General features: G+C 45.0%; 1 long non-coding RNA gene across 1 annotated transcript; it reads right to left on the bottom strand.

Annotated features, from left to right (window-relative positions):
• Positions 1-8,966: 8,966 nt before the first annotated feature.
• LOC114060543 lies at positions 8,967-10,998 on the bottom strand. Its single transcript, XR_003571912.1, has 3 exons — positions 10,839-10,998; positions 9,251-9,434; positions 8,967-9,006 (listed from the first exon to the last, which is right to left on the bottom strand). It is a non-coding gene; the product is annotated as an uncharacterized LOC114060543 (long non-coding RNA).
• Positions 10,999-27,592: the final 16,594 nt, after the last annotated feature.

Consider the following 27,592-nt stretch of genomic DNA (forward strand, 5'->3'; position numbering starts at 1 on the left):
GTGGCCCCTCCATGCTGGGAGTGTTTCAGAGGTGCTCTGTGCTGCTGTGGGACCAAAATAAAGTTACTCTGCCCCCGAAGTCTCTGCCCTGCTGAATGAAGCACTTCCAGCTTCAGACTGCAGGGCTCCCCCTGATCTCAGATCTAATCACTCTGGGCAGCCAAGACATTAATCCCTGGAGACTCGGAGCTGCCTGCACTAATAAATGAGGCATCGTTTGGAAAGCAGTGAAATTTGGACAGGACTCTCCTTGGCTCAGCCCAGCTCCTCACATTCCAGGCGCACACAGACCGCTCACGGAAGATTTATGCATTCAAACAGGAGAATAACCTCCTGCATATTTATTAACATACAACTTGGATATAGCTTTGTTTCCTTCCCCTCCACACCCTCGGTGTCTATAATTACTGCAAGGCTGAGCCCAGACAACCTCCCTGCCCAAAATGCCCCCAAAGGGTCCCTTTTAATGTGATTTTCCTTTGCTCAGGTAAACTTTGCTTTGGTGTTTCTGCAAATTCATTTTCTCCCAACATCACAGTAAGAGATTTGGCCACAATATTTCTTCTCCTGCCCAAATCTGTGCTTGTAACACAGGGGTTTGCTCCTCTTACTCCTTAAAAAATAATAAACCTGAATGGTCCTAATAATAATGACGAGCTGAGAGCAAAATTCAAGAGAAAGAAGCAATGGGCATTTCCAAATGCCTTTTAAAAATCAGCACAAATCAAACTGCACCTTTTCTGCAGTTTGAGAGATGATGTCACACCATCAGATCTCTCTACCCCAGGAATGTGAATATTTGTTCTTTAAATAACTGGACCTTGACCAAACTCTATGGAAATGAAAGAGAATCATTGATTTCCATGTGTTTGGAACAGTGTCCTGATTAAGCTTTCTTTTTAATTAATTGGAAAAGCTAAATGAACTGTCAGTGTCCTCCATCTGCTTGAAAGTCCTGGTCAGGTTTTTATTAATTTACACTCTGTGCTTTTGGATTCATCAGTCTAACTCAGCCTTGATTGCAAATGTAGGAACAATTTGTCTTTTAGATCCCCTCCAACACGACATTTGCTTCCTGCCAGGATTACAAAGAATTTAGGAGCGACTATTCACACCCAGATTGAATTCTTACCATTTACAGAATCCAGCTTTGACCTGTATTTATGGAGGTTTTTTTTACTTTTGAAAAACCACGCTTTAAGTGTCTGCAGCTTCCCTGGATACCTGCTGTGTGTGGAGCTTCGTGTGTGTCTTTGTGCTGTGTTGATGCTACAAATATTCCTTGGAAAAAGCAATGAACATTTAAAATCATGGTTGTGTGTCAGTGAAGGAAGATCATATGGACAAAAGGACTCTGAAAATAAAAAGTTATTTAAAAAAAAAAGAAAAGAGAAATTCTCATGATGAATATAAAATTAAGAGATCAAGAAATAGCTTGATAGCTCTTCCTTCCTACTTTCCTCGTTAGAATATACTTTCCAGACATAGTAAAATGGTTTATTTGAAGGAAATTAGAAATACATTTAGGGCTGCTGGGTTATTTCATTTTTGATTTGCAAGGAGACATGATCTGAAGCAGAAATGCTGCTTTTTGAGTGGAAAAAGGGTGAGCTGCAGCACGTAACTGTGTAAACGAAGGATTGGGTAGCCAAAGGTAGTTTTTACTGTTTTACAGGCAACAACATTAAGAGCACAGAGGAGAGATTTCCCAGATACTCAGAAAGAGACAAAGAAAGGAATAAGACCTGGACCTTCCTTGAACAACAGTGCCAGTGTGCAGAGAAATTTTCATTACTAGCCTGAGTTTATATTTATGAATCCCAATTTACTTCACCACAGTGCTCTAATAAATTAATAAACTGACCTGTACCTGCATTTATATGTGTACATATGTGTGGTTTTATTTTTCCATGAATTTTTATATTGTACACTATGCACAGAAGATAGTTGTGAATCAGATATTAGATAATTTAATAGCATCAAGAGGAATTCAGAGAGTGAAAAGAAAACTTAGATCCCCTGTATTTCACTTTATGTGGGTTTCCTATCCCCGTTCTGGGAAGGAATCTGCCACCTCCCTCTTTTAAACCCCATTTTGAAGCTAAACCCCTTCTCCACCCTCCATCTTCCCTGACAGCCTTTGCCCAAGCGATAAACTTTCCTTTCAAAATAAAGAAGGAGAAGCCGTGTCTGGCCACAGGCTGCCAGCCCTGTGATCCCTGTGATCCCCCAGCTCCAGAAACATCCCTCAAACTGAAGGCTTCACCCCCAGATGTGTCCCTGTCTCCACAGCTGTACCCAGTGATAAGGGACAGAGCCGGGTGGATTCCTAGTCCTCTCCAGATCGCGGGGATTTGCTTCTCGCTCCAGCGGGGTCGGAATTTCACCCTGTTATCTCCCACTGCTGCAGGTCTGCTTTTGCTGGTGTTTTACACGCTGTGGTTGAACATGTCCATCTGGTTGTTCCTGCAGCAATATTAATTTATAATTATAGCCACTCGTTATCTGATGATTTAATCCTGGGGCAACAAAAATAACAATACATATATAAAGCTTTGTAATGCTTCAAATAAAATTAACAAAATTGGTTTTGATTTTTTTTCCCCCCTCTCTCCAGAGCAACTAAAGAGACAGAGATTTTTCTGAGAGTCTGGAAGTTCAGCTTGGAGCTTATTAAATCAACCCCAACCTTATCTAAACCTCCCTGGAACTGCATGATAACAAAATCTTATCGCTCGTCTTTTACAGCCCAGCAAGAAGAGCCTCTTTTTTTCTTCTCCATTTCCTGCTACTTCTGCTGCCGTCAGCTGAGAGCAGCAATACCCCAAAATTTTGATCCCCCTTTCTGAAATACAACTGCAACCACACAACAACAACAAAAAAGGAGTCAGTTGAAGTCCTTCACACTTTAAAAATATATATATATTTGGGGTCGGATGCTGGTAAAGAGGCAGGTCAATGCTTTTATTTGATCTCAACAGGTTTTTCCCATCTGGTGAGACAAGTTTCAAATAAAAACCCTGGACATTTTGGATATGAAATGTTTGGCAAAATGCAGGCATTGGAACATCTGTTTAAACCTGATTTAAGTCCTTCTTTCCCCCCTGAACCACCACCCCCCAGCGCATCTGGGATTGCTTTCTCCCTTATCTCCTCGATTCCAATTACAACACCCTCTTGTCTGTGGTTTCACTCTTCGTTATGAAATCAAGTTTTATTTTTCAAACCCAGTGAAACCAACTTAATTAAGCACCACAAACAAGATACCACAGAGGGATTCTGCCCCTCCATTACCAAAGGGTGGGAGAGGAGAAGTTAATTTATTACAAAATGTGATGCACAAGTTGTTCAAAACGAAACATGAGGTTTTTTTGGGGGGGTGCATTATCCGGTTTCAGTCACCGCAGAGCTCTGTGCTCTTATCGGTTTATCTCCAGCTTTTAACATGGAGAAAAAACCTCATTGCTCCTATAAATAGGCAAAATAGAACATATAATTCTCCAGAAGGGAGCAGTGGTGCTCACCCGCAGCAGCCCCGCCGCCCTCCTTCATCCGGACACCGGCCGAGGGGGCTCCCGAAGACCCCGGAGGTTCCTCTCCCGCCGGGAATGCCGGGGAAGCGGGGGCTGTGGGTGGTTAGGCGTGGAAAGCCAGCACGGGAGGACTGGGGAGACACAAATGCCCTCAAGACACTGATAAACGACCGTATTGTTGCTCCCTGCGGTTTAAAGGGGAAGGGAAAGGGCAGAGGGAGAGATAAGGAAGGGGGATGAGAAGTAGAAGAGGCCAACAACAGGTCCAAACCCGCTGTGATTTTGCAATCTGGTAACTCCTCTGAGTCCTACTTTCTTTTTTCTTTTTTTTTTTTTTTTCTGCTGAATTTGTTCTCTGTACTGAATCTGACAGGATACAATGCTTCAAAATCCATCTGAAGTCCTTATTGCACAGCACTGGAGCTGGGAAGGAGAGAAAATTCTTTGCAAGGGTGAGTTGCTACAGCCCTGCGTCAGCCAAAGTGGCTCCTAAACACACCCCTGCAAACCCAGACCCTTTTGCTCTTGGTTTACCCCAAGTCTAAAACGGAGAACAGGAGCAGCCCAGGTCCAAAAATTCTCTGTGTATCAGCTTTCCTCAGCCCCATGACACGAAAACACGGCTAACAAAGATCTTTTGAGGGGAGCAGATGGAGTTTGAACCTTGGAGCCAAGTCCAGCCCAAATCTTAATGAGGTCTAGAGGAGGTTTACCTAAGTTTGAAACTCATAACGGGGTCTTTTATGTGCGTCCCTGCTCCCATGTGCGTGTGCATGAGCGTGTGTGTCTGGGTATACACACACACACACGGAGGTCATCCTTTAAAAAAAACCCGGTTGTTTTAGATAACAAAATAAAGTTACCTCACTCTTCCACTGGGAACACTTCAAATGTGGAGGGAGGAACATTTATTTAACTAAGGCAAACCACGATGGGTGACCACTGAGCGTGTGGGGACGCGCATGTGAGAACAGCAGCGGCGTTTGTTGCCTTGGAAAAGAAATTCAAGGTGAAGGGAGTTTAAAAGGACATGAGCCTGGTAAAAATGAGCTCAAAAGTACCCCAAGCACAATCTGAAGGAAACTAGAGGTGTGTTGCTGGTAGCTGGATCTAATTAGGCTAGAAGGAGACAACCATGAGGAAATGGGGTAAATAGTCTTCAGCTGGAACAATCTATAAATCAGAGCCAGTAATGTTAGCAATGGTCACTGGCTTCCTCTGGAGATGGGCTGCAGTTTTCAGAAGGCTGTTGGAGAGCCAGTGTCCTGTGCTTCAGCTTTTAATGCATATTTCTTCACAAAAAAATCCCCAATTCTCTATATTTCCAGTGTTTTACTGTTGACTGGGAGGAAGCAGAGTGACACTGATTTGTCTTTGTACCAGAGTAAATGTACAATGCCCAGGGATGTAAACCTTGGCATGTAAACTTTTGTCCTCAAGTGCTCTGGAGATGCCAAGTGCTGCCAGGGGAAGGTGGATTTAACTCAAGTCCCAGGACTGCTTCCTCTCCTGTCATTAGAGCGTCCACTGAAGGAACACTCAGTGCAAACGGCATCCTGACCAGGGCATCTCCAGAACATCTTAGCCTGTTGTTATATCCTTTACTCAGCCATGTCCAGAAGAAGATATTTGGGCTGCAGGTCCTCTTTTTACCTGGAGATGGGAGGAAAAACGACCATCTCCAGGTGTGATTTCCATGTGGGATGCAGCCCCAGGTCAGCACATTTTGGGATTGACTGGTGCGTCCATCAGTGATGTCAGACCAATGTTAAGGCAAGAGGCAAATGCAAGACCAGGCAGCTACAGCAATCAGATAGATCCATGGGAGTAAGAGGGGAAAAAAAACCACCACCACAGTTCATCTCTTTTTCATTTTTTTGGGGGGCTCTTCATTTAACTTTTCAGCCTTGGGAAGTTTCTGTTCACCCATTTGATTCAGAGCAACTGAAGTTCAGCATTTTGCCCAGTGGAGAAGTGCAGAGAAGCTAATTTTGTTATAAAAATAATCTTTTATCTGTGCACAACAGTAATATTTATTCAGGAAGGGTACACAGACAGCAGGAGGTCAGCGCTCCCACTGCTTGGCTCAGAGGCTCCATCACGCTCTTTATTTTATTTTATTTCTTCCTTTTTTCTTTTTTTGACAATTCATTCCCATAGATATTTATTTTTCCTGAAAAGAGTGTCTTGAGCTGATTTTGCCCATCCTCAACACAAACCAATAAAACACAACGGTGCCTGGCTGGGTTGGGTGTTTTGGCTGACAGTTTAGGTTTGTAGTCGATGGTCCCACACTGACCTATTGCCACAAACAAATAATCTCCCCGTGCCCTTCCACAACAAACACAGACTTCATTCCTTCCATCCAAGCCTCGGGAACTTGTGGTGGCTGCACTCGTACACACAGACTTTCCTTGAGCTAAGATCTGCTTAGAACTAAGTAAGATGTTGCAACTCTCTGTCTTTTTTTTTTTTTTTTTTTTTTTTTTTTTTTTTTTTTTTAAGTACAAGGCAATATTTTTTAAGCTTCTTCTTTTCCCCATTCCAGTCCTGGGAGGTGTTGATACCTCCTCCAGTATCTCTCCAAACACGGCACCAAAACACATCAGTTAAGACCAGCCCTTTTGTCAGCACAGAGATGCCAAAATCTAAATAAAATTCGTCATCTCGTCAAGAAGGAAGAGCAGAACTTGGCCCTCGGAGGTGTTGCCGTGTTCCCTTGACGTACCATCCACGATGTTCCACTCGGTGGGTGACGGAAAGGAGGGGGGAGGAGACGGGATTTAGGGGACATGAAAAAAAATTACGTTGAAAAAGAGAGAAAAATCTTTCTGTTTGAGGTGAACAGCCATAAACTTGAAGGCTGTGTTAAAATCTTATTAAAATCCTGCCTGTGCTCTAATGAAACAGGGATCTGTCAGTGGAGGAACTAAGGAGGATGTTATTACAGTGTTTGCTGTCTCTTCCTATACATTTTCATCCCGTGTAGTGATATAAGGCTTTTAAAACCCTTTAAGCACCTGTAATAACATTAACCTTTTCATCAAAATATCCTTTGAGCATAAGAAATTATGTTTATTTAAATTTTGCAATGAGGCAACGTGCTTCTGTTATTTGCACATGAAAAGCTTTAGCCGGCAAATCCTGGTTAAGGGGCTGCATTTCGTTTAGGCTCCTCTCTCCCTCCCCAGAAACATTTTATCCTGCAGGTAATGGGGGACACAGCCCCCCACAGAGCCCCATGCAGATGGGGTTGGGGTGCTGCAACCCATGCTGCTGAAGAAATGGTGCTAAATACAGCAAAATAAGTTTATTTTGCTTTTTTTTTCGTTCCAGTTTAACCCAGGCAATGCAGTGTAACTCCCACCTCCAGGCAAGGATAACACTGCAAGATTATTTCAACTGTTTCTTCAGTAGTTCTGATGGAGCAAATCTTTGCTTATAGAAAGCAGATAAATCCCTGGGAGTTTCCCTGGGACTCAACGACCAGGAAAGCAAAAACACAACAATTTTAGTCCCTTGTCTTTAGGCAGTTTCTTTGCCTTGTTGCGGGATTGCTTTGCTGTGCGAAGAAAACCCCGTTTTGCTAATCAAACATGCCTTGAGCCATGCACAGTTGTGTCAGCAGAGAAAGGGGGAGTGAAAAGAGGGGGAAAAAGATGTGAGTTTGACAGACTTAATCTAAGCCCTGCTGAAAGACAGGGCTGAATCAGAGCACTGAGCGTTCCCGCATCCGTCACCATCTTCTCGCCTTTCAAACCTTGACCGTGGGTGTTCCCCTCGTGGACTGAGGGATGGGCTCTGCTGATCTGATACCTCTTCCTGGGCCTTACCACACTGCCCATTTGCCCCATGCGGGCACTAAGACCCTCTTGTGTTTGGGACTGTGAAAAGTTGGGATAAAATCCCTTTTTTGTCCCCTTTAGGAGCAGAATGGCTCTGATCCCTCAGACCAGCTCCGATCCCTCAGAGCTGCTCCAAGCAAGGTGTTTTCCCCTTAGGGTGACCCACGGGGTGATTTTTGCCAGCAGCAGAGGCTGAGCAGCCTTTGGATCTCCCTCAGCTCAGCCTGCCAGGGTGGTGGAGCAGAGGAGACGCTGTGGATGGATGGAGACAGGCGGGGACAGTGGGAGGAAGCGCTCAGTTGATATTAGCGCGATGGGAACAACAACAATCCTGGCTGCTGTCATGTTTTGTTTTGTCTTAAAGGCACCATGGTGGTGGAGAGCTTTACAGAGGGGGCTGAGGAGGCTGGAGATGTTTTGCAGATGTTTAAGGGGGACCCCTTGCACATGGAGGAGGAGCCTGGCAGAAAACAGGGAGTTGCCTGTTCAAATCGAAAGGCAGGGATGGAGATGGGCTCTCAGCAGATCCAGAGGCCAGGTCTTGAATGTGAAGGACAGAGGAGAGCATGGGTGGGGATGGGCTGCAAGGTGAGGACAGGAAGAGAGCATCTGATGCAGCAGAGAAGAGCCAGAGCATGAGGTACACAGAGAAGGGAGATACAGCCAAAGGGGCAAGCTAGAAAAGCATCCTTTGCAGCAATATTCTGGAGGTGAAGCAGCTGGAAATGCAGGGATATTCCCAGAGCCTTGGCATAACTTCTAAACATGTCTTAGCAGGGACCCTTGTGCCTGAGCTCATCTATTGGTTTCAAACTGAAAGAGGGTAGGTTTAGATTAGATTCTGGGGAGAAATTCATCCCTGTGAAGGTGGGGAGGCCCTGGCACAGGCTGCCCAGAGAAACTGTGGCTGCCCCATCCCTGGAAGTGCCCAAGGCCAGGCTGGATGGGGCTTGGAGCAACTTGGTCTGGTGGAAGGTGTCCCTGACCATGGCAGGGGGTGGAATGAGTTGAACTTCAAGGTCCCTTTCCACCCAAATCATTCTCTGATTCTGTAATTCTATACACTGGTTTGTCCAGGAGGGCTGTGCAAGGGATGGCCCAGAGAGACTGGGAGCCTCCGGTGCTGGGAGAGGAAAGAGGCTGAAGATAAGTCAGGCTCATGTCTCTCAGAAATACGTCTGGGGGAACTAACTGAACCTGGAGAAATGTGACCTATTAAATGCCCCTTCCAGACCCACTTCTACGCAAATCTCTGTATGTGCAAATAGACAAAGGAGTAATTTTGGTGATTCTCTATGTAAATAGTTTTATTTATCTCCCTGCATTTAATTCTGAGATTTCTATGTGTACAGGCAGAGGGGAAACACTACCATTTTCTGATTTTCCCTTGTCCTTCCCTGCACACATTTTGTTTTATTTGAGTTTTCTCCAGGCTTAACCTCTTTCATCAACATTTTGCCTGCTACCCACAAAGCACACAATTGGGATTCATCAGAACAGCAAGTGCAGAAAACTGCAGAGGAACTGCCATTGAAACAAATACATCTGTATTTTTCTGACTCTTTTTTTGTTGCCTGAGCAAAAGGTGGTCAACACACTGGGAGTATTGACATTTCCAGTGGGAAGACCTGGGTTTAGAAAACAAAATTACAAGTGACATTTAATGACAGTTAATTTCATTACTATTATTATCATTATTATAATCATAATAATAAGTATTCTACCATACTACTACTTATTATTATTATTGTTATTATTATAATTATTATTTTGCTCTGCTTTCTTTTCAGTGGTCCCAGAAATTATCTCTGTTACGATTTCTCCTACAACCACTGGAAATCAAAGAGGACTGTGAACTAAGAGGAGCCATACCTTGCTTTCTTGAGCAGCGAGTGTGTCACCAAACCCTTCCCAGGAAACAGCAATTGTAACCAAGCCTTCCAGCAAAATTTCACAGGGCTTTCTTCCCCAGCAGGATAAAATTAGCCGAGCTCTCTCAAGATGACAGCTAAGAACTCCAGCTTCCCTCAGATGACCTCAATGGAGTCATTTGTTGCTTAAATGACAGACAAACGCAGTAATTAGGTCTATTTAGTAAAGGGGAGGTGAAAGGTCAAACTACTGGGCAAACTGTCTCCACTGCTTGACTTGGTGACCAAGACGGGGGTTTGTAAGGGGTGATGTTTGTACAACAACCTGACACGGGCAGCAGCCCGCCAGCAGGTCCCTGCTTGGCAGCAGGGGCTCCCAGTGGTGCTCAGAGCCTGAAATCCCCCGTTTCTACTAATAAAACCCTGAACTCACTCCTTTGTGGCATAAGAGATTGGACCCACATGAAGGAAGAGCTGATGAAAAGATACGCGATTGTGTTACGGGGCTTGGGGTGGGGTAATCAGAAAGGGGATCTGTGGAGAGGGGTTAGGAGACATGGGCTGAGTTAAGTGGGAAATTACTAACCCTCCCCACTTCATTTCCCTCTTCCTCCCTGGCAATGCTTCCTTCTGTTCTCTTTGCTTATTTGTTTTTCTGAACTTCGTTGTGTTTTGTGTGACCAACCCAACAGTGCACCCGGGATGCCACACCTGGATTTTTCCCTGCTGTTTTGGTTTGGATGTCACAGCACGGACTTTGAACATACATGGAAGTATTGCTTGCCATACATCCCAAATCTCCAGAAGACCCCTGAATCAAAATGTTTAGCAAAAATGGCCATTTTTGGCAGATTATTGCGGTTGTGCTCCTGCTGGCTGTTCATTCTTGGGGCTCCCAGCAAACCTTTTACCTTGCAACATCTGCAAGAATTCCCTCTGCTGTTTCATAAAGTTGAGTAACTCTGTAGGATTTTTAATTAGTGCAAACTGTAAATTAAGTGCTCCATTTTGCATAGAGAAGTTGTTAAAGATGACCAACCCCTTGCTTTTGAATGAAAAGAGCTTGGAGTGCCCTCACCAGGAGCACTGGACCACGTGTCTGCTAAAGTGCTACATTTCTGGATCTTTCTCTGAATTTTCTTTGGGTCCTCCTGCTTTCATCTTGCCAGAGTGTGGATAGTGCTTAGGAATCATGCCAGGACCCTTCCTGTGGTCCATCACTGTGGTGGTCGCTGCTCTGAAGCACACTCGGGTGTCCTGGCATTTCCCTCCACACCTTTCCTCCCCCACCCGCCTTTCCACCTGAGCCCCTGCCGGTCTCCCCCAGAGCTCTCTGTAAAACTCCCTTCCTTTGGGAGGCCTCTTAACCCCTGTCTGCGGGGCCCCGTGAGGAGGTGGCGGTGATGCTGATGAGAGAGAGGGTCATGGAGAGCCGAGGCGAGAGTGAAAAGAAAATTAGAAAACAAACAGAGGGGAGGTGGAAACGCACCCGCCCTTGAAGTGCAGAGACACTCCCATCCCCCCGCAAAGGGGCTTATCTTCAAAAAAGAGTCCTTGCGATGATACAAGAAAGAACAGACTTCTCACACCTTGTCTTCACTTCCCGGAGATCCTATCAGCCAGAAGTGCCTGTGATCTCAGTCAGACCTCTCTACCTTGCCACTCGCCTTTCAAGTCTGCGGCAGCTGTTTTGCTAAGACGGAGACCTTCCCACTTCATCCTTTTCTCCCTCGGTGATGGCGAGTGAGAAGACAGTCGGCGTTTCTGACGTGCTTGGGGAGCGGTAAATGTCACTCCAAAGCCTTTCTTTTGTATATTTTCTCGTGGATGGATTAGTTTGTTTAAAGAGCATCTCCTATTTAACACCTCATTGAGCAAAAAAACACGTACGGACAAGATTTTTTTTAACTGGCTGCTTATAATGAGCTTAAAGTGCTCACCGAGTACTTAAATAATTTGCTCAGTTTTCAGAAACACTGATCACACAGGAGTTAGGCTCTGGGTGAGTCATGAAACTTATATGTTTTATAATGATATGATACATATTTTCCCACCGTTTTTTCATCAAAAACCGGACAAATCACGGTATTCTGTATGAATATTCAGGGTGTGAGTAAAGAATCCCAAGTTGGAAATAAGATTTGCTGCAGTGGTTTCTTCTCTTTAGGATCTGGTTGGAGTCCCATGACTCCTGTGATGGCATCAGCAGGAGGGATGTCCATAAACCAAGAGCAAGGAGTAGCCCTTTTCCACATGGATTGAGTCATTCCTGCAGTGTAATGGTAACACACTGCTTTTGCATTGCACTCCTCATTAGCCTCCATAGACTGCAGTGTCCTCCCACCCCCAAAAATGTTGGTGTTCTCTTAGGAGATCTCTCTTCATCTGTTCCCTATCTTCATCTGACACAAACCATCCAGCAGGTCCTCTGTTACAGGATTACGTGGATGAGATCCACTTTATCATGAGATCTTTGAGCGTTTATGACCTTTTGTTGGTCCTTCGTGGCACTCCTGGTAGAGAATTCAGCCTGATTCAGCCTGATATTCCTCTGCTGCTCTGCTACTCTTCCTTCAGGAGTCTTTCCATTGACTGCAGGGGGACTGCCCAAGGGGTAAAGTCCAAATCCCTTCCCATAGAGCAGGTCTTTTTTCACAGAGCAGGCAAAGCTGTTTCTTCCTTAGGGTAAAATTAGCTGCAACGGCTTTCTCAAACCCTTCCAGCCCAATCAACTCTTACTCTGTGCTTTGTAGGTCACTGCAATTTCCTATTGGGAAGATTTTCTTGGGAAAAGCTTTTTTTTTTTCTGTAACTTTTCCAGCTGTTTATTTTCCCCAAGGAAAGTCAAATTATCCTTGAGCACTGTATCAGCAGATGTATGAAAAAGCTGATCTGTCACACAAGAAAAACCTGAACTGAACAGCTTCCTGCATTTCCTGGACTGGGAACCTTAGAAAATAAGACCCAGACTATTTTTCTTCCAGCACAAAATGTCCAGTATGAAATCAAACCATGACTCCTGGGACCTTGGAGGACTCTTGGGATTTGGTGACCTGGATGTATGCAGACTACAAGGGAGGGCAAGCCATTGGCCAAAACTAGAGTGTTTCAGGGACCAGAGTAAATTGTAACAATGTTCCAGGGAGCTTGCCAGGGAGGCTAATGGACTGATCTCATTCACCTTGATGTAAGTCCAGAGTAGCTCCATGAAAGCCAATAGCACTGCTCCTGGCTCTGTGCGGCAGTACCGCTGAGATCACAAATTACACATTTCTAATGAAGACAAAGTTCAAGGAAGACGTACCACGCATGGAAAGGGAGGGTGTAGCAGTGTCTCAGGTCCCAGGCTTTGGATCCCAGAGGAAATGAAACTGGCTCAAGTGTTAAGGATTTTGGAGGTGTTCTTTCATTGACTTGCTGAGTAAATCAGGAGTAGTGATGCTAATTAATACTGTTCCTATGTTTAAAAGCAGGCACCCAGACAGGACCTGCTGCAGCCCCACATTGTCTGTGGTCCTTCAGTGAGGGTGCAGAAGTGCTGTTGCAGGAGTATCCTGGAGCAGCTGGAAAGCATCATCGCCATTTCATTTCCAGAAGGGTTCTAACCTCAAGAACCCAAATCCTCCTCCATGTGGGCTTAACCAGAGGGCTATTAGACCATGAGATATGAACATTCATCACAGCAAAACTGAGGTGCCACATCTCAGGGATGTACAGGACCTCAGCTGTGTGTGAATGCTTTGAGGTCTGCTATTCCTCCTTACTGAATCTTCCCTCTGGAGCTCCCTGAGGATGTCTCAAGAGGGCTGTTCTCCCTGTGCCCTCCCACAACCTGGTTAAACTGCGGTAAGGATTAAGCGTCTTGCACAAATTCAAAGAGAAAAGCAGAAGTAAGAAAGGAACAGTGTCCTGAACTTAATTTTCCAAAAATTTAGTTGAACATGGTTAAAAAAAAAAAACAACAAAACAGAGCTGTGAGAAGCCTGGACAAGCTCCTTCCTTGAATGCATAGAAAAAAATTCATTGTGAGATCCCCAAGGATGCTGTCTCTCTGGTTTTAAATCTTATGCAAGAGAGAATAAATACAGAGCCCCTTCCCCCTCCTCCCTTGACATTTCATTTGTGATTAAGGCACTATTCATCGCCCCTCATCTCCCAAACCCTTTACTATTTATGGCCCTGCTGGTTTTGCAGAGGTTGACACTAGCGTGCATTCAGCTCGGTTCTTCTCTCCCCGTCTCATCCTGTTCCCCCCTCCCCTCCCTACAGGCATTTCTCCATTTCAGTAGAGAAACCACTAGTGACTGGAGTGTCTGTGACCTCTGGGCTGTCAAACTCCCACTAACTAAATAAAAGCAGCCCAAGAGGGAGAGAGTGAGCATAAATCACCTCCCGTGACAGAGACCACCTGGTAACCGCTCACTGCGCGGAGGTGCCCAGTCTATTCCAGCTGCTGAGTTTGCACTTTCCCGCATTTTTATGGACACCGTTGGAGAGATACATGGTGTTTACACAAGGAATGGAAATTTCAGTTTTGCTGCATGTAACTGATTTCCTCAGCTCATGATGGGCAAGGTTTTTGATCAGCCAAGCGATGAGGCCCAGCCCGTCCCAGAGGTGTCTGGAGACCCTGTTCCCAGGTAGGATGGGGCAAACCTTGCAAGGTCCGGGCTCCTTCCCGGCTCATCCATGTGAAAGCTTTTGCCACTGTGAGGGAAGATGAATAGGTTCATCTCAGAGGAAAGCAAGGTCAGATACAGGTCTAGGCAGGCTTATTTCCAGCCAAAAGTGGCATCTTTATGATTCACCAGCTTTTTGATTTACACTGAGGGTGCCCATGTTTTCATCCTCCATGTCTGGGTGGCCAGTCCCCTCAAATTCAGCATGCCTGAACTACCTTCAGCCTTCAGCCCACCTGAACATCATCAAGGGTCACCCAAAGGTGGTCACAGAATCAGAGAATGGTTTGGGTTAGAAGGGACCTTAAATCTCATTCCACTCCCCTGCCATGGGCAGAGACACCTCCACTAGACCAGGTTGCTCCAAGCCTCATCCTACCTCACCTTGGACACTTCCAGGGATGGGGCAGCCATAGCTTCTCTGGGCAACCTATGCTAGGGCCTCACCACCCTCACAGGGAAGAATTATTTGTTTTCTAATATATAATCTAAATCTCCTCTCTGTCAGTTTGAAGCCATTTCCTCTTGTGAAGATCAGCTGAAGATCTGCCACTGCTGAGAGAAGAGCTCTTTCTAGGGTCAGATATGGCCATTTCCAAACACTTCAGGTTAGTTAATCCATGTGGTTGTGACAAAGTGAATTTTTGATTTGCTCCTGCCCTTTTACATCTGGTAAAGTTGCTTTAAATTATTTCCAGCCAGGATTGCAACGCTCATCCGTGGAGGTCTCAGTTTGTTATTAAGTAGCATTGCCATTTTTAAACAAAAAGATGTATATACTAAGCAATGTTTATCAAAAAAGACTTTCACTAAGAAGAAGGGAATTTTGTTGATGGTCTTCCATGAACAAAGAAAATGGGGGCAGGGAGGTGAACAACCATAAAGTTCAGTAACATTTATCCTGTGAAATGAAGTTTTAAATGGGGAAATTAGGCTTAGATAAAGGCGATCCAGAGAGGAGGAGGATCATAATATCCCAGAGGTTTCTGAAATAAATAAATAAATAAAATATGGAGACTGTATTAGAAAAAATAGCAATTAACAGGTGTGTGTACTTTCTTCTGATCACTGTTTTTCCTGACTATAGAAATTTCAAAGCAAATTTTTTTTTATTAATTTATTTTTTTAAATTTTTTTTTTTTTTTTTTATTTCATGGAGAGAGTTCTGCTCCTCAGCATCTTGGATGAACAAGAGGCTAAGACAGATTTCAGGACAGCAACACATTTTTCCATCTTGGAGGCTGTTGCAGCCAAAATGCAGCTAAGGAAACACTGAAGCCAGCTGATAGAGTAAAACCCTAGGACTGGGTGCACAATTAATTTTTTCAGACTGGTTCCAAACCCAAATAACTCAGAGGAAAAGCAGTTTGGAAATAATTCAGGTGAGATCAGCCAGAAACGATGTTTTGCTTTTGCACGGAAAAGCAAAGCCAGAAATCAGAATTGCAGTGAATGAACCTATTCACAGTGAACCTGCTCACGATGAAACCTCCCCTTCTAACCCACCCCTGCTGACCCCTCACACCACGTGCTGGGCCTGGCTTGGTTTTCCTGAGAAACCCTGGGGATGATGCCCAAGGTGGCATTATGAATGATTCAGCTCAAAGAGGAATGGCAGTCCCAGATTGTCCCTCCACTCTTTTCCTGCCTCTTCTTCTCCTGCTACTGTGGATCTCCCAACCACTTCTGAACCTCAGAGGAGAAACTGGAGAAGAGAAGCTGGAGAGGAGTCTGGAGAAGGCTGGGCACTGTTCAGTTGGAAGCTGCTGTTCTGAAGTTCCCTGATATTTAAAAAGATCTGTTTTCTGTGCCTCTTTCTCCTCTTTGGATAACAGAATCAAGGTATCAGTCCTGCTTAAAGATTGCATTGGGGCACTCCATGGGGGCTCCAACATGCCGGAAAACTAAGAGAGCTTGAGGAATATCCCCCTGTTTTTTTTTTTCCTAGACAAGATCTGTGGGAGATGTTTAAGGATTTGGGTGTGCTACTCAGTTTGTCCCTCTGGACTGACTGCGATCCTACTGGATCTGGCTCTCGGGGTGAGCTACGGACACCACGGTGCTCAGCACACGCTCTTTGCTGATGCCTTGCACAGCCTTTCATGTGTATCCTTTGCCCCCCTGCCAGGACAGCAAGTTTGCTTTTTCCTGGAGCCCCTTCAGCTCTGGGATGCCAGAGAGGATGCCAGAAGGAGAAAATGCTTCAGTGACGTAAGTGCAGTAATAGCACTTGTTAGTGGTATGTGTGCTCCCTGCCAGGCGAGGGGAGAGCAACCGGGGTTTGCTCAGAACAGTGTCTCTGTGTCCCTTTCACACACAAAAAAAGCCTGAACCCTTTCCACAAGTCCACAAATTTAATTTAGGAGCATTGCATGTTCTCAAATAAGGGACTGGTTTGCTCAGGTTTACAGAGTTACATTTAATTGGAGTGCCCTGAGTAGCAAAAATTGAAAGGTCTCCATAAAGACTTCGGCAGCCGGGACATTAATTGCATTATTTTCTTTACAGATAAATCTTATTTGGTGGAGCCAGCATCATCAGATAAAAAACAGATAAGATCAAACTTTGCCTTTAAATTCCAGATCTCCTGGCTTGAGAAAATATGAAGATCAGATTACGGTGTAACTTTTAATGGGCTTCAGAGATTTCTGCCCAAGCGGGATGGTAAAAAATGTAGATCCTTCAAGATCCTGGAAGGAGCAGATATGCCGTATTTGTGCAGTAGTCAGCAGTTTCTGATAAGGAACAGAGGATATTCAGGTCTGATTGCTGATGTTTTCCACATAAAAGCTGTGTTCTCCTTCAGGAAAAGGACTCGAGTCTCCTCAGCAAACATGAAAGCCAGCCCTTACACCCGGCCTAACTCTCCTTGTCGGCTTTGATCCAAAACATTCTTCCAAGCAGGAGCAGGCTGGGGAAGGGAGAGGGGAAGGGACCAGGGGGAAGACTGAATAAGGGAGCCAAGAGGCTGCTCTGGAAAATCACTGCTGAAGTTACAGGAGGGGAATTAATCTTGAGAGGCCGCTTGTAACAGTTCCATCCATCAGGAGTGACACTGGTACCATTATTAGAGAAGATGGAAAATTAAATTGCAAAATTATCTGTTCTATTTCATTGACTTTTTTTTTTTTTTTTCCCCTTCTCTCTCTCTTTCTTTCTTTCCTCTTTTCATTCCAGGCATCACTTGCAGCAATACCACTTGCAGTTGGCAGCGGGTTATTAAAAGTACCTGGCCATGAAAGGAAATCAGATCCCAGGGCACGTTTGGTGGTGCTGCCATTGCAGAGCCATTAGTCCAAACGTGGCATTAGGGGGGACCCAGCTGATGCACTGGGTGGAGCGAGGATGAGGGGCCCTGTGCGGGATGCCCTGATGTGCCAAGCTCCTGGGTCACTGCAGATCCATGGCATGGCATCATTTCCCTCGGGATCATGGCCGGCTGCCAGACTTGAAGTCCCTGCCCATCTCTAAACATGGGACACTCTGGGAGAGACACTGGAGAAGAGGAACACTAGTGCTGACTAGAGGGCAGCCATGCTATTATTCTCCTCTCCTTCTCCCTGATGCTCTCCACCTCCATTTCTTGGTTTTTGGGTTTTGCTCACCCTCCTCACATTCTCACTGGAGATATCTCATCCTAAATTCCCCACTCCTTCTTCTCCCACAGCGTTTCCTTTGCATCTTCCCAACAAGTGGGAACATAATAATTTAAAACCAACAACAACATAAAAAATAAATCCCTATTGGAATGCATTTTAAAACAAGTTACAGCCTCCCACCCCAACAGCTGTTTCTCTCTCAGTCCAAACACAGGGACACCCCAATGTGCGTCAAGGCCAGGCTGGATGGGGCTCTGAGCAACCTGATGTCGTGGAAGATGTCCCTGTCCAAAGCAGAGGGTTGGAATCAGATGAACTTTAAGGTCCCTTTCAACACAAACCGTTCCATAATTGTCTCATTCTAAAATCATGGGAATCCGAGAGCAGAGGGACTATCAGGGAGCTAATGCCCAAAGTTCAAGAGCCCAAGCTGTGTCCCTCTCCCAAGTGATGTGCAAAGGGTAAACATGAAGAATGAAGCATGAAAAATGGTCAAAAAGCCTCAGTAACCTTCAGACACTGAGTCTCTTATTAAATCAGAGTAAAAATTTATCAAGTAATGTCAGGAGTGGATCAAGCCCTAATAAGTGGAAGAGTTCTGGTCAGTTTTGAGTTCTAATTGACTATTATCTCATAAAGAAAATAGGGGAAGAGAGCAGAAAAGAAATGACCTGAGTATCTCTGAGTTGTTCTGGTTGTTCTGGTGGAAAGATCAATTCATAATACTAAGAAGAAATGTAAATAAGTTGTCCATCTTGGTAGGAACTTAACCCCAGCCTGCCATTAAAGATAATTTCTTTTTTTTCTGTATGTGTGCTTATTTATCTCTGTGTATATATATTTATTATTATTTAATCACATAATAGAATTCGTGGGCATTTGAGGGCTGTTACCCTAATGAAAAAACGTAATGTAAAGTCTGAATTGTACAGAGCAGACAGTGAGTTTTTTACTGAAAATCCCTTTTCTTCCTTTTTTTTCTCTGCCTGATTTCTGGCTTTTCCTGGCTGTTGCATTGATGAGTAATTTGTAGGGGTCAAGACATACGCAGTGACTCCAGCACTGTATTTTATGCTGCTACTGTTTCACTGACAGTTGAGACTTAATTCTGTAAAATAACAAAAATAAATAGCAATATCCAGTTCTTGTAAAGTTCTTTAGTTTCTCAAAGTATTTTGCTAAGGGAAAATGCATCAGAGTGGGTACTCTGATAGAGAAAACTTTCAAGTTGTTTCTCCTAGTCCTGGTGGAAATTTATTTAGCAAACCATGACCTGTGGTCCTGTGGCTTTTGTGGGTGTCCAAATCAAAATGTAGCACAATGGCCAGAAATCCTACAGGCTGCTGTTGCTCTGTGAAGGGTCAAGGAGATCCGTATTATCTCCAGCACAGAAACTGCCTGAGCTCATAGTCTTGGCTTTGGTATCAAAATATCTCATGGAGGTGGATGCCCAGCTTCCCCCAGGGGCTGGATTTCCTTCTATGACCAGAAACATCCCTCAAGAGATGAGAGATTCCTCTCCATACCATGATTCAGAATTGGAGAGGCTGAAGATGACTTTTTTTATTTTTTTACATTTCTATGGCCAGTTTTTTCTACCATCAGACTTGGAGGACACACCGTATCTTCTTTGCATGGATTATCTCACAGAAATGGAGAAATTGTTGCATCCAAACGAAGCAACATGACCTGTGAGGCTCATTCCTCCCTCTCAGGCACTGGGAGAGAAGATCCTGGTGGAGTTTGGGTTTCCTGGCTTGATTCTTTGCAAGTTTGACAAAGCCCTCCTGGGCTGCCTCTAGGAGAAAATGCTTTTCTGACCAAGATGAAGATTAGATGGATGGATGGATGGGATTCACTCACACAGCTCTACTTGCTAAGCTAGGAGAGACCAAAACCTAAGCAACAAAAACACTACAAAGTAATTCTTCTTTTCCCCTTTTTCTCCAAATCTGCACATAACCCAGACCCAGCAGTGATGATCTTATGTTCTAAACCAAGGTGGCCCAGAGCAGAGCAAAGCACAAGGGAGGGTGGTGGTCAGTAGCTGGCTCAGGGGCTACTTATCTGTGTCTGTCCTGGCCTCTTCAAGTGCCTCCATCACCATAAAGAAGTCAGAAATGCCCCTCTGCCCTCACCCCAACCCCTGGTAATAAATCTAGGGAGATGCAACGTATAGCACAGCAAGGGACTGTGCCAGAACTGTCTCTGGAGCAGCACAGCCAGGACGGCAGTACCAGGAGAACATAAATTTCAGCCTGTTCTGCCTTATACCATGAACGCTGAGAGAGAGAAATGTAATACAAGCCTCTCCCAGGCCATTCCTGTGCCAAACAGCAGCCTCTAGATCATTTGTTGGTTTATTATAAACAGGCTCCCGCTGCAGTTTCGAAGCAGATATTTTTTATGAATAAACGTGGGGCTCTTTTTCTTTCCTTCCCCCTGTGGAGCAGTTGCTTGCAAACCCTCACGTGTCACTGCCTAAAAACCCAGAGCTCCTGCAAACCTGGCATGTTTGGCTTCTGGAGTTGGGAGCAGGGGTTATTTTGGGGTTACTCCTGGAAAACTTGTTATCATTTGCCTTTCCCAGACCTGCCTGTACTGGGAGGCTCTGCAGTGTCCCTTCAGGAATGATCAGCTGCAGTTTTAGTGTTCAGACCCAGATCCCTGTTTACTGCTTCTGCAAAGGCTTTTTTTTTTTTATTTTTTTACAATCAGTGTAAACACAGTTGATCACTTTATATCCTCTGTATATTGTTTCTTAATATGAATGAAGTGAGACAGCCTCACAGCCATCACTCAGATTATGGCCCAATATAAACTCACAGAGAGTTGGGGAGTGTTTGGGTTTGCAAACTGTGAAAACAGCTTAAACTGTGTAAGGAGAACATGGTCATGTTGTTAACACTTAGCATTTAACATTTTATCAAAAATTAGGGCCAGCATATCTTCGCTGTGTACAAATTTGATCTGTTTACCTTGCTTTTGGTGGGGTTTTTTTTTTGTATTTTTAAACAATTCTCCCTGGAAAAATGTTATATCTGCTACTGAGTAATCCAAGACAAATAAACCTGCTGTGAGTGCATTTAAAAGAAGCAGCTTCTTGCATTCAAATGAGGTAAAGAGAAAGAAATATTTGACCTTTTTGCCAAAAATATTATGGCTTGCATTTGCTTTTTATTTTCCTTTTATTAAATTACTTTTATAAACCACTCCGAAGTTTCAGTTTATTCGGTGACAATTAGTTTATGGTGTTTCTGAAGTGGATTTAGATTGGAGTGATAAAATTACAGGCCAAAATTACAACCATAATGGAAAATACTGGTTCATGTTTGGCTGCACATACCACAACTGAAAGATTACCAGCCATTGCCAATAAGCAGGAGGAAGTAAAGATAATAGTATATGTGTTTATAGACATGAGCTGGATTCCAGGACATGCCACGATAGATTTGTAGAAGGTGAACTGGAATATTTAACTGTGTTTCATTAACAGAGAAAGATCTGGCAGGTTGTAAAGAGGTAACTACAGTTCAGACACTTGGTTTGTATGATCTTTCCAGGAAAAATGCACATTTTGTAAACCCTCAAATTAACAGCTTTCTGAATGGCAGTTCAGCTGATGACATCACAGAATAATTCCCTCTTTCCTTTGTGTTCTCAAAAAAACCTTGAGGTGTTAGGGATGTTTTCTGGGGATGGATCTTGTCTTTCAGGGGAATGTTTGCAAAAAAAACCCAACCCAGAATTCTCTTCTATGGAGGAGAAATATCACCAGAAAAGAGGGTTTGATACTCAGCTCGATGTTCCTGCATGATCCCAGCTGGGGCAGAGCTTCCTGGCTGTCCTGGCTTGGGCATCACTCCCTTGCTCCCATGCTCTGCCTCTTCCAGGATGCTCCTTGCTTACAAATCCCATAGGATGTTGAAGTTGCCAGTTAGTGCTGATTGGATATGAAATGTCCTGGTGGTTTCTTTGGTAGGTTACGATCCTCCTTCCTCCTTCTTCCACTGAAGCATGAAGACCTCACCAGGAGCAGCAGCTGTACCTCATCTTCATTCCAGGTGCTGCCCTCCCGGTCTCAATCCATTCAACATTAGCTGTGTGTCAGGAAAACTGCAGGACTCACCTCTCCTCCTTTTCCCTTCACTCTCCTTTCCTTTTTCTTTCCTTTCTCCCTCTTCCCCCCAGCAAATGCCATGTCTTTTTCCCCCTATGTTGACCTTTGTTTAGTTTTACCCGATCGTGTGGAAGCGCAGAGCCATGAAAAGAAAAAACCCCAAACCAGAACACTATGGCTCTGCATGCACTCTGAGAAAACATCCTGAAAATCCTGAGCTTTCACAGAATCACAGAATCATTTAGGATGGAAAAGACCTCCAAGATCATCAACCTGTGACTGATCCCCACCTTGTCCCCCAGCCCAGAGAACTGAGTGCCACATCCAGTTGTTTCTTGAACACTTCCAGGCATGGGGACTCCACCACCTGCCTGGGCAGCCCCTTCCCATGCTTGACAATTTAACCTTGAACATTTTGGATGCTCATGGGTAATTATTGTCTGGGTTTGAAACTTCCTGAATTTGGTTTACCCAGAGTACATCCGTGATAACAATGAGCCCAGTGGAGCTCTTCAGTTTTCCAAGGGTTTCTAAATTTGTTGTTATACAGGAATTATTAGATGGGACCCAATGATCTTACAGGTGTTATCCAACCTAAACGATTCAATAATTTTAGGAATTAACACAGTCCTTGAGCAAAAGGAAAGGCAAAGAGTTTCCTCAGGTTATGAGAAAGCTCTGTGGAAGAAATTCCCATTTAATGATCTCAGGTAAGTTTGTTTTGATGGATATAGATGGTCAGAGGCTGTGTAGTATCCAAATAGCTCTGGGAAGGGGGTTTTATTCTGGTTGCTGATCTGCAGAGATGGAGCACCCTGTGAAATGGTTGCTGCAGAAGCGCTGTGATCAGCACTGGTTAAAACCCATTCTTGGAGAACACCGAGGAGAGTATTTCTAAAGAAATGAGTCAATGCTGCTGAGAAACTGAAAACATTAGTGGTCTGAAAGAGTGTCATTATTTCTGCTGTAAAAATGTACAGGGTAGTTTGGCATCTCTGCCTGACATCTGCTCCTCATTGTCTTGTGCCAATGCAAACTCATCAAGTCAGAGAAGATGAAATATTCCCCTGTGCTCCCAAACCCACCTCTCCCCTGGCTTGCTCTGCAGCTGTCAGCAGCTCAGCCACCTTGGTTTCATTACTGGAGAGCTCCCCCCGGGCAGCCACTTCTGCTGCTGACAGTTCTGCTCGGAGTCCTGCTGAGCCTGGTTAAGATGCTGTTTCCCCACGGCTCTCCACATCTCCTTCCCTTCTCCAGCAGAGTCGAGGGGGACAAACCTCACAAGAAACACCACATCTTAATGTAAACCCACATCGATGAAGAGCTTAAATTGCAAGTTTGGATTCCCCTTCGCTAGGGAAAAACTAAGGAATACCAAACATAAAAGTATGAGCTGAGGAGCCAGTTGTCCAGAAAGATGGACAGTGTAGAAATTGTAACCATGAAAGAAAGTCAGAAAGAGAGTCCAAAATCTGAATGAGAAGAAAAAAAAGCAAATATTGCAAATTAAAATCCATTAAAGCCTTTGAGATTTGACAAAGCTCATTCTCTTAGCTCGGCTTGAGATAGTCTTTTGTTGCCAACTAAATTAACAACCTTGCAGTCATCAAAAGGGGAAAAGGTTGGTGGGGGGAGGTGGGTCCTCAGGAGATGCTGGAGGGCTATGTAGAAATCCTAGAGCAAGTGGAGTTGCCAGGAGAAGAGTTTGGAGGAAGCGAGCAATCTCAGGAAGTCAATTTGCACTGAGGAGCAGGGCTGTGCTTTCAAATCCAAAATAAACTAGCTTTAAAACAAACCAAAGACCCAGTGGATCCAGGCTTCTGGATACAGCATTTGAAAATGTTGGCCCCAAGCGATGCCTAAATGTGCTGTAAATCCCTGGGATTGCACACACACATCCATGCTCACACACACAGGGAGGCCCATAAAAGCCCAGCTTTATGGGAGCTGAGCTCGAGCTCAGAAGCTCAAGGAAGCAGCGAGTCTCTGTGGGCCCATCTGCACAGCCCAGCCGTCTGCTGCCGGTGCACGACCAAAATGCAGCTGCACAACAGCTGTGCTGAGCCCCAGAGCCACGGATACCCCAGGTCTGGGGTGTCTGCAGGGAATCCAGGATGCCTGCTGGGGTGGGAGCTGCAGAAGGATCAGCAGAACCCCACTGAAACTCCATTAATCCAGCAGTTCTTCACACCCCAAGCCTTGCAGAGGCACTCGAGGTCCTTGCCCACCACCTGAGCCCAATTATTCTCCTGAGGAGCAGAGGGCTCCCATTAGCTGGTGGCTCCTTCTACCCTGTCAGAGGTGAACTAACCTCATCACTGCTGCAGGTACAGTCTGTGTTCCTGGGGTCTATTTCTACTGGCTCATCCCAGAGAGCCCTTTCTTGCTTTGCTCTGGCCACAGCTGGTTCCTCTGGGAATGGACCCTAGGATGGTGTTCAGCTACACAGGCATTGCTGGTTCTTCATCTTGGTTTGGCTTCTGGCTCTGCTTCCAGTCCAAGTCATGGATGAGTAATGCCCTTGATTGCTTTAGTTCTTCACTTTTGTTATCTCTGGTGTTGGCATGTGGATTTAAACATGGCTGGGTCTGCTGAGCTTGGCTCTTCTTGTCTTGGTCAAGGTCCTCTCGTGGGCTCTGTTCCCAGTGTGCTTTGAAAGCTGTGGCAGGCATGGCCAGGGCGTGTAAAGCTGTGCCCTAAAGGTGAGCCTGGACTTGAATATGGGTTCATGCCCAGCTTCAGCACACAGTTAAAATATCAGTGTAACTTGTAAAGCTCCATTCAGGAACTCTTTGGGATCATTTCACCCCTATGTATTTGCTTTGGAAAGAGGAAAGCATTGCTTGAGGTGCCTCTACCAGGACCAATCCAACTTTTTTTGCATGCCCTGGCCATGTGTGCACACAGCAGCCTGGGGTTGGGAATGCACAGCTTTGGAGTTCTGAGATATATTTTAAGACCTGAACTTTGGGAAGTCAAACTATTGAGCTCCTCTCTTGGCAGAGGTCTCTTTAATTTCAGATTTTTCATGGCTGTTAGCATTTATCCTGGTTTGGACTTTCCCATGTTCTTATTCCCATGCAGTCGGTACCATTTCTGGATTGCAGCTGAGAAGTGCAGCCTTCCCCCAAGATTTGCAAGCAAACCAGCAAACTGTCTGTTACTTCAAGCTGGAACATGGCCCAAACCTTTCACCACTCATGGCAGGGTATTGACAGCTCCAAGCGTTTTCTCTAAACTGTTGATGTTGTTTGGTATGGTTGCGATATTTTCTCCTTAGGCTTGAACTGTCGTGCCTCATTTCTTTGTTTATGCAAAGCCTCACAGAGTTCGTTAGGAAAGTGTGGGCTGGAAAAAATGTCTCGTGCATGAAGCAGCTCTTCGGGGCAAGGAAAACCAAACTGAAGGCTCTGGGGTGGTGGACCTATATGGTATGGTTTATAGAACACTGGTTTTTCAGGACACTGGTGGATGTCTAGGTCCAGAGTCAGTGCTGATTTGGTGAGTGCACAGCTCTCCTTCCCCTATTAGTGCAGCTGGAGAAGATCTCCAACATCTGGAAGGTGGGCTGCACTGCTGGGCCTGATGACGGGAAATCCTGGAGGGCTTTGCAATGAGTCTAAACTTGTCCAGATCCAGGCTGCTGCCTGTGCGTGAAGGCTGATTGCATGTGTGTGTTTGTTACGGGATCCCAGCATCATGGACTCTACATAGGAGAACTGCATGGGTATTTTGTATCCCAAATGGGGGGTTCTTAACTCTCAGTAGTCCTAAACCACCTCTTGAACTGTTATCTGTGGCTGGGCTTGCAGATGGTTGCCCTGATGTTGTACAGACAAGCCAACTGCCTGGCTCCTTGGAGGGTTGTTAAAGTGGAGATGTAATGTCCAAGCTGATGATCACCTTAACCCATCCAGCCTGGAGGTGGGAAAGGAGGAGTTGCGCCTTGTAGATGTACCCAGAACAACTCTGAGATTCACATCCAGATCTAAAGCCTTTTTCCAGCTTTTTATGTAGCACAGTTCGTAGCCCTCTAAGGGCTCTGGAGGCTTCCAGAGACTTTAGCCAAAGCCAGCACTGCTCTGGGTATTTTCCTTTCTGCTCCATAGGGGCCATCTCTGTTATCCTGGTTCTCTATCGAGGGGTTAAGTTCCCTGTGAGAGATGTTGATTTCATTACAACCCCAGGCTATAAACACTGCGTGCTGCAGCACTGACTAATTGCTGGGTGTTATTGGCAGATGGAAAAGTGTGCACGTGGGCCAGGAGATCAATTCAGCCCCTTGCTCTCTGCCAGCAAGTGAGTTATCTCCATCTCAAGTGATTTTTATTTCGCTTCTTAATCTCATTTGTAAATGCAATCCCCCGATGACACATGCACAAAACCTTGGCTTGCACCACCACGTTGCTGAGACGAAGCTGTTTCAAACATTGTCTTAAAATCCTCCTTCTTTATTTTCTCCCTTGTTGGACTTATTTGGGTTAAGTGGGTGAATGAAAAGGGGAGATGTTTCTTTGTGATTTCAAGGGGTTGGGGAAAGGGGAACACATCTTTTGTCCAGATGAGGAACCAGAATCCCAGAGGAGCTGGCTTCTTCTCTCAAATTTGCTGTTTCCCCAAGTGCAACTGAGTGGATCACTTCTCATTTATTCCATGTCTTCTGCTTTTTCTGTGAGATTTAATCGAAGAATTTGCCCGTGAGAAGTTACAAGAGTGATAGTTATTTTAGCTAAAGACTTTCAAAACTCTTATTCAGCTTGCTACCAAAATACTCTGCTGTAGGTTGAGGTGATCACAACGGGAGGAAGGATTCTGTGGAGCCTAGTCTTTCCTCAGCTTCACACAAGGATGTATTTAATTAGAGAAGCTTATATGTAATTCTACATAGTGATATGAATATTGAAAGTGCTACTTCCATCTTCAAAGATGTTTGAGTAAAGCTTTGATTCCAGTGGGAGCTACGTACACAACTGACTCTCTTGTTCTAGTTTTGATCAAGTGTGACTTCACCTTCTCCTCACTTGCAGCCCTGTGATTGTCTTTGCTTGGGTGAGCAATTGTATTAAAATCAGTGCAGTGGTTCTGTATGTCAGTTCAGGGGTTTTTGGTCTGAGGATGCTGCTGCTGGACGTCAAGGTTAAATCACATCCATGGAATCATCACAGAATCCTCAAATGGTTTGGGTTGGAGGGAACCATTAAGATCCTCCAGTTCCAACCTCACAGCCATGGGAAGGGATGTCTTCCATGAGACCTGGCTGCTCCAGACCTCATCCAGCTTGTTCTTGAACACTTCCATAAAGAAGAGGGGATGAGGGACAGGATTGTAAGTTCCTGGGAAATCCCTCACAGCCTTTCTCTGAATTCATGTCCGGTTAGGGCTGGGAGATAACTTCATCCACCATCCAACAGCAAGGATTTCCTCAGAGCATGAGAAACAGCCTCTTTATCCCTCTGACCTTGATCTAAATTAGTTTCCTTTTAAGCTGCTATTTAAAGGGAGGGGGTGCAAGAGAAAGAAGGAGAGTTTGATTTCTTTAATGTTCCTGGAAGCAGGCGATTGATAACACTTGCAAGGGCCAGGCAGGGAGCCAGAGGGATCCTGCACGAGGCAGCTTTGCCAGCGAAGCTCAGTGTTGCTGGCTGGGGATGCAAAGCTCTGCTTGTTTACGAATCCAGGCCACCCTTCGAGATGCTCTTGCCAATGGCTTCAGACTGGAGGGGGTGCTGAACACTGAGCTTGATGATCTAAACAAATGCTCACCAGGGACTGCGTTAGGACCACCAGCTTCATGGTCCTTTTCAAAATCTACAGGCAGATGCCTTCCCTCCCGGGATTCAGAAGGATTAACTCCTTCCACCTTGACTGCTGCTCTCATGACAGCTTTGGCTTCGAGCGAATTGGAGAGGTTTGGCTTTTTCTGTTTAAGAAAAGAGGAGAAATGC

Source organism: Empidonax traillii, unplaced genomic scaffold (assembly GCF_003031625.1).
Source record: "Empidonax traillii isolate 1590-97213 ecotype Southwest subspecies unplaced genomic scaffold, ASM303162v1 scaffold13:size3042203, whole genome shotgun sequence".
NCBI classification, from domain to species: Eukaryota; Metazoa; Chordata; class Aves; order Passeriformes; family Tyrannidae; genus Empidonax; species Empidonax traillii.